A 12237-nucleotide genomic window follows, 5' to 3' on the forward strand; every position below is an offset into this window, starting at 1 on the left:
GTAACCTGTTGATCACTGAAGGGGCAGAGGGAGGAGGACAGGCAGAAACAAAGTCTGCAGTCCATAATTATTCCCAGGAATAAGCCCCATTGAATAAAAGTGGACTTTTTTTTGGGGGGGGGAGGGTTAAGTCTGCTTAGAACTGCTCTCAAAGGTGTCCCCATCCTTCATATGGAAAATTTCAATCAATATTCATGACACCTTCTCCTGATGTGGCCACGTGCTGTTTGGAATCCCTACAGATATACCTAGCACAAACTATGGAACACCCATTCTCCCTACCAAGGAAAGCCTGTTTTTATGTATTTTAAAGGTTGTTCATTGTACTGTACATTTAAAAAATTGAGGTATCTCAGAATCATCTTTAAAAAGGTATACATAATCCTAGAAAGTAAAAACCAGTAAAACAGATAAAAACCAGCGCAGTTAATAACAGCAGGGAACATTTTTCTCTCTTAAAGTAGCAGCAAAATAAAACTGTGTCAGCTTAAAAGCAGTGTGGAGAACTAAAACACAATAAAGCAACAGGCCATTGAATACATTGTAAAGTAGCAGAGATAAACAGAGGAATAACTGTTGGAGAAAAAAATATGGCAAAGGAATTTAAAAAAAAAAATTCAACTGGTAACTAAAGTTTAATAAACTGGGCAGGAGAACCAATTAAGGAGGGGCATATGCAGGAGGACCCTCATAGAAGATCTTATCTGACTGGTTAGTTCATATTGGAGCAGACAGTCCTTCAAATACAATTAAAGGTAATAACCAGCTCTTTGACTTTCACTGAGAAATGAATTGTCAACCTAGACTTGCAAAGTACATTATATTTAACTTATACTACAGTGCTGCATTTTGGACTGTCCAGAATTTCTAAGCACTCTCCAAAAGTAGCCTCATGTAGAGTTCTCTGCAGTAATCTACCCTGGATGTGATTTCAGAATGAAAAACCAGGGCTTTTTTTCTGCCGGAGCCCACAGGAGCAGAGCTCCACCTGGGCTGGCCAGGGCTCTGGCTGGCCCAACCTGCCATGCGGCAGCCACGTGCCTCCAGGGCAGGCTGTGTAGCCTAATATGCAAATGAGCTCTTACTGGGCTTTTTCTACAAAAAAAAAAAGCACTGTGAACAACTAAGGTAAAATCTTGCTTTTTAAAGAAAAGGATGCAGCTTGTGCACCAGCTAGAGTTGATAAAAGGTGCTGCTAATTGTCACCAAGGAGGTCACCAAGTGCCAAGGAGGCACTTCCATCTGTACACATATATAGAGCAGCATCTCTAACAAGCAGATTGCTTCCTTAGGGAGACTACAATCCTCTATAGATCAGAGGACTCTATCTCTGAGTGGCAATGTCATCAACCAGCCACACCTAGTTTTTATCTAAATCAATGTTCTGAAGCTTTATATATTGACCCTCAACCCATGATTACTGTTAAGCCCTTATGAGAATATTTGCTGACTCACCTGACTCTGCTGGGAAGGAGAAATAGAGCTGGGTTCCATATGTGTGTTGGTGATACTGCACTAGAAATCTCTGGATGACTTCTCCCAGAAGTTTTATGTAGATATTAACAGACCTAGGGACAAAATAAGAGCCTACAGCGCTCTATAGCACAAATACCACCAAGCACACAGCACCATCTCTTGTACAATCAGCCAGAAAAGATTAGAACCACCTAACCATCATGCCCCCTATCTCACCCAACAAGTCCAGAAGGATGGTATCAGAAGCCACCAGCAGAAGCATCATGGTCACAGATGCAGTCGTCCTGTAGTTTATTAGGGCACCTATAGCAGTTTCAGTCAGAAAAAGACAGCCTGGCTGGAAGGAAATGGCCTTCCCACTTGAGTTCAGAGGAAAGATGATGTACAAATATTGTAATAAATAAAAATAAAAACTCAAACTTCATTTCATAAAATTGGAATTACATGATGATCATTCATTCAAGCGCCTTGCCCCAAAACATGGCATTTGCTATCAGAGGATAGTTATTCAAATCATTTGGGTCTAGGAAGGTTTCTTTCACAACTGCTGCCTTCAAATTGCATGGCATCAACCCCCTCTTTCAGTGAAGCATTCATTGCTATGTGGGCTCTGCTAGATAATCCAGCAAGATGTAATAAGCTAACACACTGAGCGCTGATGAAGCAGATTGCATCTTTCAGGGCCACTTGTCAAAATCCTCAGGCTACCGTTACTGAAAATCATCAAAAGCACTGCAACTAGTCAAAGCACTGAAACATTCTGAGATTGAACTGATGAAACAATGGTGTTGAAGTTATTAGGAGTATGATCTTCTCCACCTGGGAAGTTTTTAACAAACAAGTGTTCCTCTGAACTGTTTGGGCTTACATCATAAGGGGCTTGCTGAAGGTGCCTCCTCACAACTTGGAAGACCTCAGCTGGGCAGCATTGTGTAGTAGCACTTGTGGAATTAAAAAAATATTTCCACAACAGCTACAAAGTAGACCAGAAATGTACTCAACTTAATTATGCCAGGCTCTGTGCCAGGTTAAGAGGGTGCTTAGGAAGGAAAGTGTCAGATAATTTCACATCAGACAGGGCTTTGGCAAGAGAATTGTCCTTATTCTATGTAATTCCCAAGCGTCTTTGTGGAGGGGATGTAAAATTAAACTGATATAAAATAGAATTTGTTTGAAATGTATGTGTGCATTGCAACCCTTGAATTCCTTGATGGTCTCCCATCTATATACTAACCATGGCTGATTCCACTGAGCTTCTGAGATCTGATGGGACTGAGTTAGCCTGGCCCATCTAAGACAGGGTATTTGAGATGTAGATGTACCCTAATCATAGAGGGCAGACTGCACCAGCTTTTCGTGGTTTGTGCAAAAGCATATTAGAAGCACATGTACAGGCGAACACTGATATCTAGCATGCTGATAGCAGCAAAAAGCCTAATTGCATCAAAATGGAAATCACCTCAAGTTCCAACAATCTCCAGCTGGTTACCCAAGGTTTGGGACATTCTCATACTAGAAAAAATAACAGATCATATCCAACATTCAAACTCAGACAATGATATCTCGAAATTCACAGAGAAATGGTTTCCTTTTATTAAGTTCATTACAGCAAATTCAGTTTTGGTTTTTGTTTCTTTTCCTTTTACTAGTACTTTTTTATTTCTCTCTTTTTCTACCTTCCTTTTCTTTTACTGTGTTAGTCGCGGATCACACCTAATAGTAATTACTCAATAGTACTGTAATTTTTGGAATAATCTGTAATAGTTTGCATAAAAATTATTTAGGCAGTTAAGAATTCTTAGCAATGCTTACTTAATAGCTTAATGAAAATATGGGTTCAATTAGATTGATTGTATTTTGATGCTGGAAGTATTGTGTAAACTTTAATCTTGTTTTCATCTTGATCTATCTTCTTGGATAGAAAATGGTCTACATATCTAGACACATCTATATAACTTAAAATTCTTACTAGATATTTTATTGTATGTGCGTAAGTATTTATGCTTATTTATAACGTGATTCCATAAGATTAATTAATTGCATATGAGTATTAATATTGATATTAACTTGTATATTTTCAAAATTCAATAAAATATATAAATGAAAAAAGAAGCACATGTACCCTAACCTTATTTAGCAATCTTTCTAAGACAGCTTATAATGGAGGAACAAAATATTCTGGTTACATTTAGTAGAACTTTGTAGAAATGTTCAGGTTGACATAATGTTATGACCCTAGATCAGAAAAAGCCATTAGTAGTTTTTAAAAAAAAAAAAAAAAAAAATAGAAAGCAGTGAAAAGGGCTGACTAAATGAGAACAATTAATGTAGGCAGAACAAACATTACTTTCTAAAAGTTCTCCCTAGCAGAAGGTTAGAGTTGAGCAAGATTCACTTAATTATTAGTTTTCTAGTCTGAAAATTTTCTCTGAGTAATTTTCTCTGACACATTCTGGCCTGAGATTAATCAAAGTCAATGGGAATGGAGCACTGATGCATTGTTTCACAAAGTAAATTCTCCAGGCACTTCTGAATCTTAATTTTCCAGTAACAAATAAGAGCACATAAATTATAAACTTTGGGTATTTTAAAACTGGAATTGTGTAGTTAATAAATTACATTTATAAGTAATATGAAAATCCATATAAAAGTTTAGGGAGACTCTGCTTGCTGGAATTTTGCCATATAATACAATTAAATATAAATAAATTGCTGTTGTAAGTAAAGAATAGCAAAACAAGTATAAATGTGAGAAATACCATGCTGGGCATCTTGCGCAGTCATAATCTTAGCCAGTCTCTGGAGTCATTGTCATGTATGAGCAAATTTCACAGGATATGTAAAACATCGCCTAACTTTAGCTTTGTGCACCCCAAAGCATGCTTCTTTATTTCAGAGCTAGTAATCTCAGAGGTGGTTGGAACAAGAATAAATAGACTTTTCTCTGTGCCCATTCAAATATTTGTCTCCCCATTTGGGACAAGATTTTGATGTTGGAGGTACATTGGGTCTGGCAAGCACTGCGTGGTGTGCAGAAGGAATGTGCCATGTGAATGCTGGAAACTTTGAATCAGCACTCTCAGGTATATTTGAGAAACAAGTACCAATTTGAAGAGGCTGAATAAGGATGTTAAAAGCCCCACATTTGCAACCAATGCAGTAACCTGGGACTTTGGTGTTTGAGGGCCTTTGTCCAATCCTGATCTTCCAGACTGACAGTCTTCTTCCACTGGACAATAAGCTTAATATTGGAGAACTAAAATTCCCTTTCAAGATGCGCTTCTTTGTTTTACACAGAGACTGTTTGTACTTTTGAGAACAGTCTCCCACCAGAGTCTCTCCTATTCCCAGCCACTCCACACTGGCTCTGACACAGACCCTGTTTTATTAGGTTTTTCTCACATGAGAGAGTGTCTTAAGCAACCACTCCTTTCTTCATCAAATCTCCAACTCCTGTTCTCAGCAACTGCTTTCTCCAACTGCCTAACTCCCTTTCTCAACAGTTTGATGCAGTCCCCAATCATAGTGAGTTCCGTTACCTGTCACTCATTTGCAGTTTCTTTAGCCATTATTTATATGCACTGCCTCTAAGCATGCATATGTCTGTGGTCTGTCACACTAGCTATAAACTGAGAACAGAAAACTAAACTTTTTAAGGCCCAAGATCTGAGTGGGCTTGGACATGATCGCCAATTCCAAACTAGACCATTGAAGTTATGTTGACATTAACTGTTACAACAGATGGTCCGGGAGCCAGAACCTTATGATCGGACGGAGGGGCTATCTGCAATCTAACCCATCCCTTGTGTAGTGTAAATCACAGCACCAATTGAAGGATGCACTAGTGCCAAGTCTTGTCCTGGTAAACTAATGGTTTGTCCCTATACCTGAATTGTTATCCAAAGGTCACAAGGTCAATTTGCCAACCTTTCAATATCAACAACTGATTATCTCCCATTTAATCACTTTGTTTGGCCATTTCAACCCATTTGAAGGCTTAGAGATTAATATGAAGTTTGGATATATTAATATGAAGCTGAAAGAACAAAAATTGAACTAAAGGTCCAATTCCTTGACAATACTGTTATCAAATTGTAAAGGCACCTGATTTCCTCATAGAGGTCATTTCAATTTTTTTTAAAAATTCTTCACTAGAGGAAGATTATAATTGTATAGTTCTTTGCAATCTTCTTATTTTTATGTCCTGGAGAAAGTTTTCAATGAATATTGCGAATTTTCCCAAGGATTATAAAATGCCTGAAAAGATACTAAAAACAGAGGTGAAAATACAGTTTAGTAATTTACACAGATTTCCTTTCCTCAGCCAAATTATCTATCCTTAAGTAGGAATTAGTATTTGCTTACTTTGGAAATGAAGCTGTGAATGAGTTCTTTCTTTGTAGAAGATGGAAATACTCATTTGATGTGTTGATGCAGTAGACATGTTCCCTGTTCCCATCGCAAACATTTTTTTTTCTTTTCCAGTGACTCAGCAGAATGCATTTTCTAGTCAGGATCCATTTCAATTTTCTGTCTGCTAATATCAACAAGCTTTACCAACCTCCCCCCCCCCAACACAGGGGGAAAAGATGGCCAAAAATGTAGCTTTAGAAGGGAAATAGTTCTGTATTGATTTCGGGGTAGATAATTTAACCAACTAGATATATTTTCTCTAGTTACTTCTGAGATATTTTTATTACATTTCTTTTTTCCCTTTTTCTTTCAGATAGGACATTATTTTAGAATAGGACATATATTCTTGAGAATGCACAAATTACTATAGAAACATGTTCTGAAAGTTACAAAATGCTTTATTGGTTCTAAAGATTGTATATTGCTACCAATTACGTTGTGAAATGTCGTACTTTACCATGTTCAGTTTTGCCCCTGAAAGAAAATATTAGGAACAGGCAATTGGAGGCCTAGAAACCTAATGAGCAATTGGATGCTCCCTATCTAACCCCCAGCGGAATTTCTGATTTTAACCTTCTGCCCTGTGTCTCAGCTGTTTTTTCCTGAGCTAGGCAAAGATCTTAATACCTCATCTCCTTGGTAGAATTAAGGGAAGCAGAGGCTCCACCAGAACTGTCATGCACCTCACTTGTGCAATCCTGTATGCAAGCCAAGATGTAGGGAATGTGAATGACATAAGAAGAAAAATCTGCCCAAATTCCAGTTACTGTTGTTTTTCAGTCTGTGGAAGTGGGAGTTAAAGTCATCTGTATCCTGCATCTTTGGTTCAAATTACACCAGAAGATTCATGGTCTCTTTTCAGGGAGTCTGTGGTATGGATGAATAATGAATACTAAAATAACCCAGAAAACAAAACAAAACAACACACCCCCCCCCCCCATTATTACCATGTTAGAAGGAACATTTTTTTTCCTTTTTAATGTACTGTAGTACTCTACCATTTGACCTGTATGGCTTTTTAATATGCTTATATGAGGCTTCATATTTAATTACTTCTAGTGGGTTTCTGTGCTCTGGTCTCTATATCACTTTGATTCTTTGATGATTTTTCTCAGCCTTTTTTATTTTTGCCTTGCTATTTTCAATTATTAGTGTTCTCCCTCACCGTGGTTTTAGAGCTAGTTTTAAGAAAATGAACATGAACAATGGAGAAATAATGGAACAAGGTTCTCCCTTGCATTTTAGCAGAAACCACATGAAAGACTTGTATAAACTCTAAACCACATGAATGGATTTTTGTAGTGGACCTTCAGTAAGGTTGCTAGCCTCCAGGTGGTACCTGGAGATCTCCCACTATTACAGTTGCTATCCAGACTGTAGAGATCAGTTCCCTTGAAGAAAATGGCTGCTTTGAAAGATGGACTCTATGGCATTATATCCTACTGAAGTCCTTCCCCTTACCAAATCCTGCCTTCCCAGGCTCCACTCTCAAAATTGCCAGGTCTTCCCCAACCCAGAACTGGCTACTCTGACTTTCAGACTATATTACACCACTTAGGCTGAAAGCAGACGAGCATTCTGGGGCAGATGGGAGGCGGCCGAAAGCAGAACAGCTCAAAAAGAGCTGTCCCGGAGCCTCCCCACAGAACCGGGGAGGTGGCCCCATCTTTTCCATGCAGCGGCTGGGTGTCTCCGCACTGGGAGGCACCTCAGAAGCCACTGCTCTGTGTTTTTTAAAGGGGTGAGTGTTCCTGCGCACAAGCGTTCCCACCGGGCTGCATGGGGGGGAAAGCCCGAAATGGCTTGGGGCAGCTTGGCACTTCCACAATGCCAAGTCGCCTTGTGTGCGCCCTTCCCCTTCTGGACAATGTGGAGGCGACTGGTGGCCAGCCCAAAAATTTGCAACCACTTCCAAAGTGGTAGCTTTTTGGGCCAGGTGGATCAGCCTGGAGGACGGGGTGCGTGCGGGATGGGGACAGAAGGCAGATGTTGCTGTCTGGAGGGATTTTTTGGGCCGACTTCAGAGTCATGTCTGAGTTGACCCAAAGTGCCAGTCTGTTATCAGCATGCGATTCTTTTATACAAAGCTGAAATGAAACTCAAAATATAAAACTCCAAATCAGTCAGAAATTATTTAAATGTTTGTTAATGCTGGTACCAAAGAATGTGTTCAATTTTCTTTTATGTAAGAACTTTAATTGGCCCACCTAAATGAATAAACTGGGCCAAAGATGTGTTATTGGTGAGAATCTGAAGTCCAGAAAACCATTCATCATCTTCTTGGATGTGCTATTTCAATTACCATCACTGAATACTCTTGCACACAAAGTTTACAACTTCCTGGAACACAGACAACTTGGTGTCCTTCTCCCTGGCATGCTAATTTTCTATTTGTATGGGTGCTTTCTTTATGTGGAAACTTCTAGACATGTAAGTCTTCAAATTCAGTGACACTGGTGTTGTAGACCAGGCCTTAGATGCACCGTGACTATCACAGACAGTAGATATTTACAGACTTCTATCTCTACCAATCATGGGGATACTTCTAAATTTTTCTCCTTCTAGAGCTTTCCCCTTTCCCAGTTAGGTGTTCAAATTTACTCTGCTCTAGTCACTGAATGACAATGATGCCTTTGTATTTTGACAATATTCTGGCTTTCATTTATTTACTTTATTTATAGTCCATCCTTTTCACTGATTCTCAAGGGTTGGTTACACGTGTAAAACAATGATATCCATGTGTTTTCTGTTGTGGTCAAATAGACATTCCATAGACCTGACTATTGTTGAGAAAATAGTATGCAGAAAAAAATAATTCTTCCTCCCTGTCACACACTCCACTGAACCACCCCCCCATTTGTATCCTCTCCCCTGTCCTTGACAGCTGTTAATTAGAGTTAAACTGTGAGAGATCTGTTCAATGATTTTCCAATATAATTTATATTTGACCTTTAAAAAGTCAGAAATTTAAACTTAACATGGGACAAGAGATGCACTCAAATAAGCAAAACATAAAGGTGAAAGGTAATCCCCTGTGCAAGCACCAGTCGCTTCTGACTCTGGGGTGACGTTGCTTTCACAACATTTTTATGGCAGACTTTTTATGGGGTGGTTTGCCATTGCCTTCCCCAGTCATTTACACTTTACCCCCAGCAATCTGGGTACTCATAGAGTACCACGTTACACTGCAATATGAAGCAAGGAAGGTTAAGGAAGCGGAGAAATTAACTATAGACTGAGGCAATAAGACCAGTAAGCACAACACTTCCATAATGAACCAAGTAAAGAACCAAAATCCAAGGTTTTTCATAGAATTAGAAAAGAATGAAATTTGGAATGAGAACAGTGAGAAATGTCAGAACTTAGCTAAAGAAATAAAGAGAAACAGAAAAAGGAATCAAAGGTGAGAAAACTGTGGTCGTTTTCGCACTCACCTTCCGCCGGCGCGACCCCCCTCTTCACCGCGCAGGATCTGCACGGATTTCGCACTAAACGCTGCGGAGCAGCCAGAAAAGCCGGAAGCTCCTAGCGCAAAAGCCGCTCAAACTGAAACCGCCAAAAAGCAGTTTGGCGTTTGCGCGGCTTTTGCGACGGGAGCTTCCAGCTTTTCTGGCTGCTCCGCAGCGTTTAGTGCGAAATCCGCGCAGATCCTGCGCGGTGAAGAGGGGGGTTGCGCCAGCGGAAGGTGAGTGCGAAAACGACCTGTGTGTAGAAAAGAGATGTTATCAATAGGGGGGGAAAGAATCTGAAATAGGAGGGCTCTGAGGAAATGCAGGCCAAGCTGTCTTCCATATGTTAAATTCAAGATACTGATCCAAAATCTGTTTAGAGAGAATTGTAAGACAGCTTTACATGTCACTAAGAAAACAGGGACTGGGGAGAAGGAGGGAACAGAAAGATAAAGCTAGATGCTGTCAGCAGAACAAGTGGCATTGTACTCTAAGCTATAAAATAGCATACCAGAAACAAACAGTGAAAAGCAAGGGGCAAAAACTGTGCCTGCCTGAAAAGTAGCAACAGAAAAAAATTAAAATAGCAGACAGCCATGTTGCCCCATTTAAAAATATATATTCAAAATAACAGTAGTACTAGCAGTAGTTGTTGTTGCTAACTGGTTGGTGCTGTTGCTAGAAGTGACTTTTTTCAGTTATGTGTAGCCTTCTAAGCTGGTTACTTACCAGGATCCTGCTGGCCTGGCTGCACTGATCCATGCTGCTATAACCTCCGGACTGGACTACTGTAACATGCTGTACACTGACATCTTGGAAGATCGAATTGCAACAAAATGTGGCAGCACATCTCCTGTCTGGGTTCAGCCACTCAGCACACAATTCCAGCACTTCATCAGTTGTGCTGGCTACCTGTTGCTTCCTGTCCGGATTCAAAATGCTGGTTATTACCTATAAAGCCCTTCACAGCCTAGGGACCTCTTATTTATCAAACTGCATCTCCCAATATACTCCCTTCTTCTAGTTACTTTTTTCAGACAGCTGCTTCCTCCCTTCCTTGCAACTGTCTATGCTAGGGCTGCCAGGGCTCCTAAGGATGTCAGCCTTCAGGTGAGGATCCCCTGGAATTACAGCTCATCTCCAGACTACAGAGATCAGTTCCACTGGAGAAAATGGATGCTTTGAAAGGTGGACTCTATGGCATTGTAGCCCACTGAGGTCTCTTCTTTCCCAGGCTCCACTCCCAAATTTCCAGGAGCTTCCCAACCTGGATCTGCTAACTCTACTCTTCCATGCCCTGCTCGTGGCCAGAATAGACATCAAAACCCTACCTGCTATGGTGGGAGCGTGCCACTGACAGACTCAGTTACCCACTGCCACTTAGTAAAGTGATAGAGGGACATGCAAGGGTGGGAGGAATACACATTGTTCCAAGACTGCAACATCCCCTCTGGCAAAAAAAACCCCAAAGTGACATCATTACATTGATATAACACCTCCAAGACTCTGGTAAATACAGAAGTGACATTGTGGCATTAGAACAACCAGTGTTTTGGTTGGTTGGTTGTTTTTTGAGAAAAAGCCCAGCAGGAGCTCATTTGTATATTAGGCCACACCACCTGACCTGAGAGTATGTGGCTGCCACATAGTGGGGTGAGCCAGCCAGAGCTCTGCTCTTGTGGACTCCAGCAGAAAAAAAAGCCCTGAGAACAGCACATATTTGCATGTCTCTGTCCCCATACACTTCCTAGTCTTTGCAGCCACAGCAAGATCACTTGCCTTTTTCCTGGTGAACCAGATCCTTTGGAATGACCTGCCAGCATGGGTGAAGGCATCCAGGAAGTCATGGAAGGCAGATCTTTCATAAAAAGCATTTGAAGCATTTCCCCAGGAGATTTAGCTGTGAGTTTGCTGATCCTGCGTGTCTTAATCTTTGCATGTTTTAAATCTGAATGCTTTTAAACTGGTAAACGATATATTTTGATTTTTTATAAATTTCATTGATTGGAATATTGTTTATGCCCTTGCAACTCGGTTGCAACATTGTTTTCCACTTTGAGTCCAAGGAGACAAGGCAGGATACAAATATTTTAGTCAATAAATAAAGGTATTGGAACCAAATAAAATGTTACAAAATAGTAATCAAACTTTTGATTTCCCAGAAGTCATTAGAAAGCCAATATGTTAATAAAGTTTGCCATCCTAGTCCAGGCCAGCCTGATCTAATCAGATCTGGGAAGCTAAGCAGGATTAACTCTGGCAAGTACTTGGATGGGAGACCTCCTTGGAATATCAGAGCTGAAGAGAGTGGCAGGCTTTATCCAGCCACCTCTCTGAAGGTCCTCCATGCCCCCAGTAGTGTTCAGCCATCAGAAGTCACCGTGACTTCCAGATGCACACACCCACACAAAAATAAAAATAAAAAGTTTGCCATCCTAAACACAATGCCTAAGAAATAAGTCCTATGAAATTCAGTGGTATTTTCTTCTGAATATACTTAAAATGACGTTGTGTGTGTTTAAAATCTCCCTTCTTACACCATTTTTTCCCATTAAAACCATCAGTTTTGGTGTAAATCTCACCTCTTCTGTGTCATTCACTACATACCCATGCTTTCATTCTTCACTTTTTCTCATTTTTTTTGTTTTATTTTGTCATCCTCAATGTGTAATTGATTCTTTTACTTCTTTTTTCTACCTTATGAGCCATTTGTGTATCAGAGGTCTTTTCTGCTGTTTGTTCCCTTGTTCTCCTCCTCATAATAGCATTCCTGTCTTTCCCTCTGTTTTACCAAATCTTCACTCTTCCTTGTTTTCCTTTTGTTCTCCAGTTTCTGCTTCTGATGCAATTTCACTTCGCTCCAAGCCCATTATTTACTTCCTTGATTGAAGTTCTTCCC

At 40.1% G+C, this 12237-nt stretch overlaps 1 protein-coding gene across 1 annotated transcript in view; it reads left to right on the forward strand.

Moving 5' to 3' along the window:
- COL19A1 (collagen type XIX alpha 1 chain) overlaps window positions 1-12237 on the forward strand; it is a 348383-nt gene that overhangs the window by 194204 nt on the left and 141942 nt on the right. The gene's annotated exons all lie outside the window — the stretch shown is intronic.

The sequence above is a fragment of the Heteronotia binoei genome, chromosome 1 (genome assembly GCF_032191835.1).
Source record: "Heteronotia binoei isolate CCM8104 ecotype False Entrance Well chromosome 1, APGP_CSIRO_Hbin_v1, whole genome shotgun sequence".
NCBI classification, from domain to species: domain Eukaryota; kingdom Metazoa; phylum Chordata; class Lepidosauria; order Squamata; family Gekkonidae; genus Heteronotia; species Heteronotia binoei.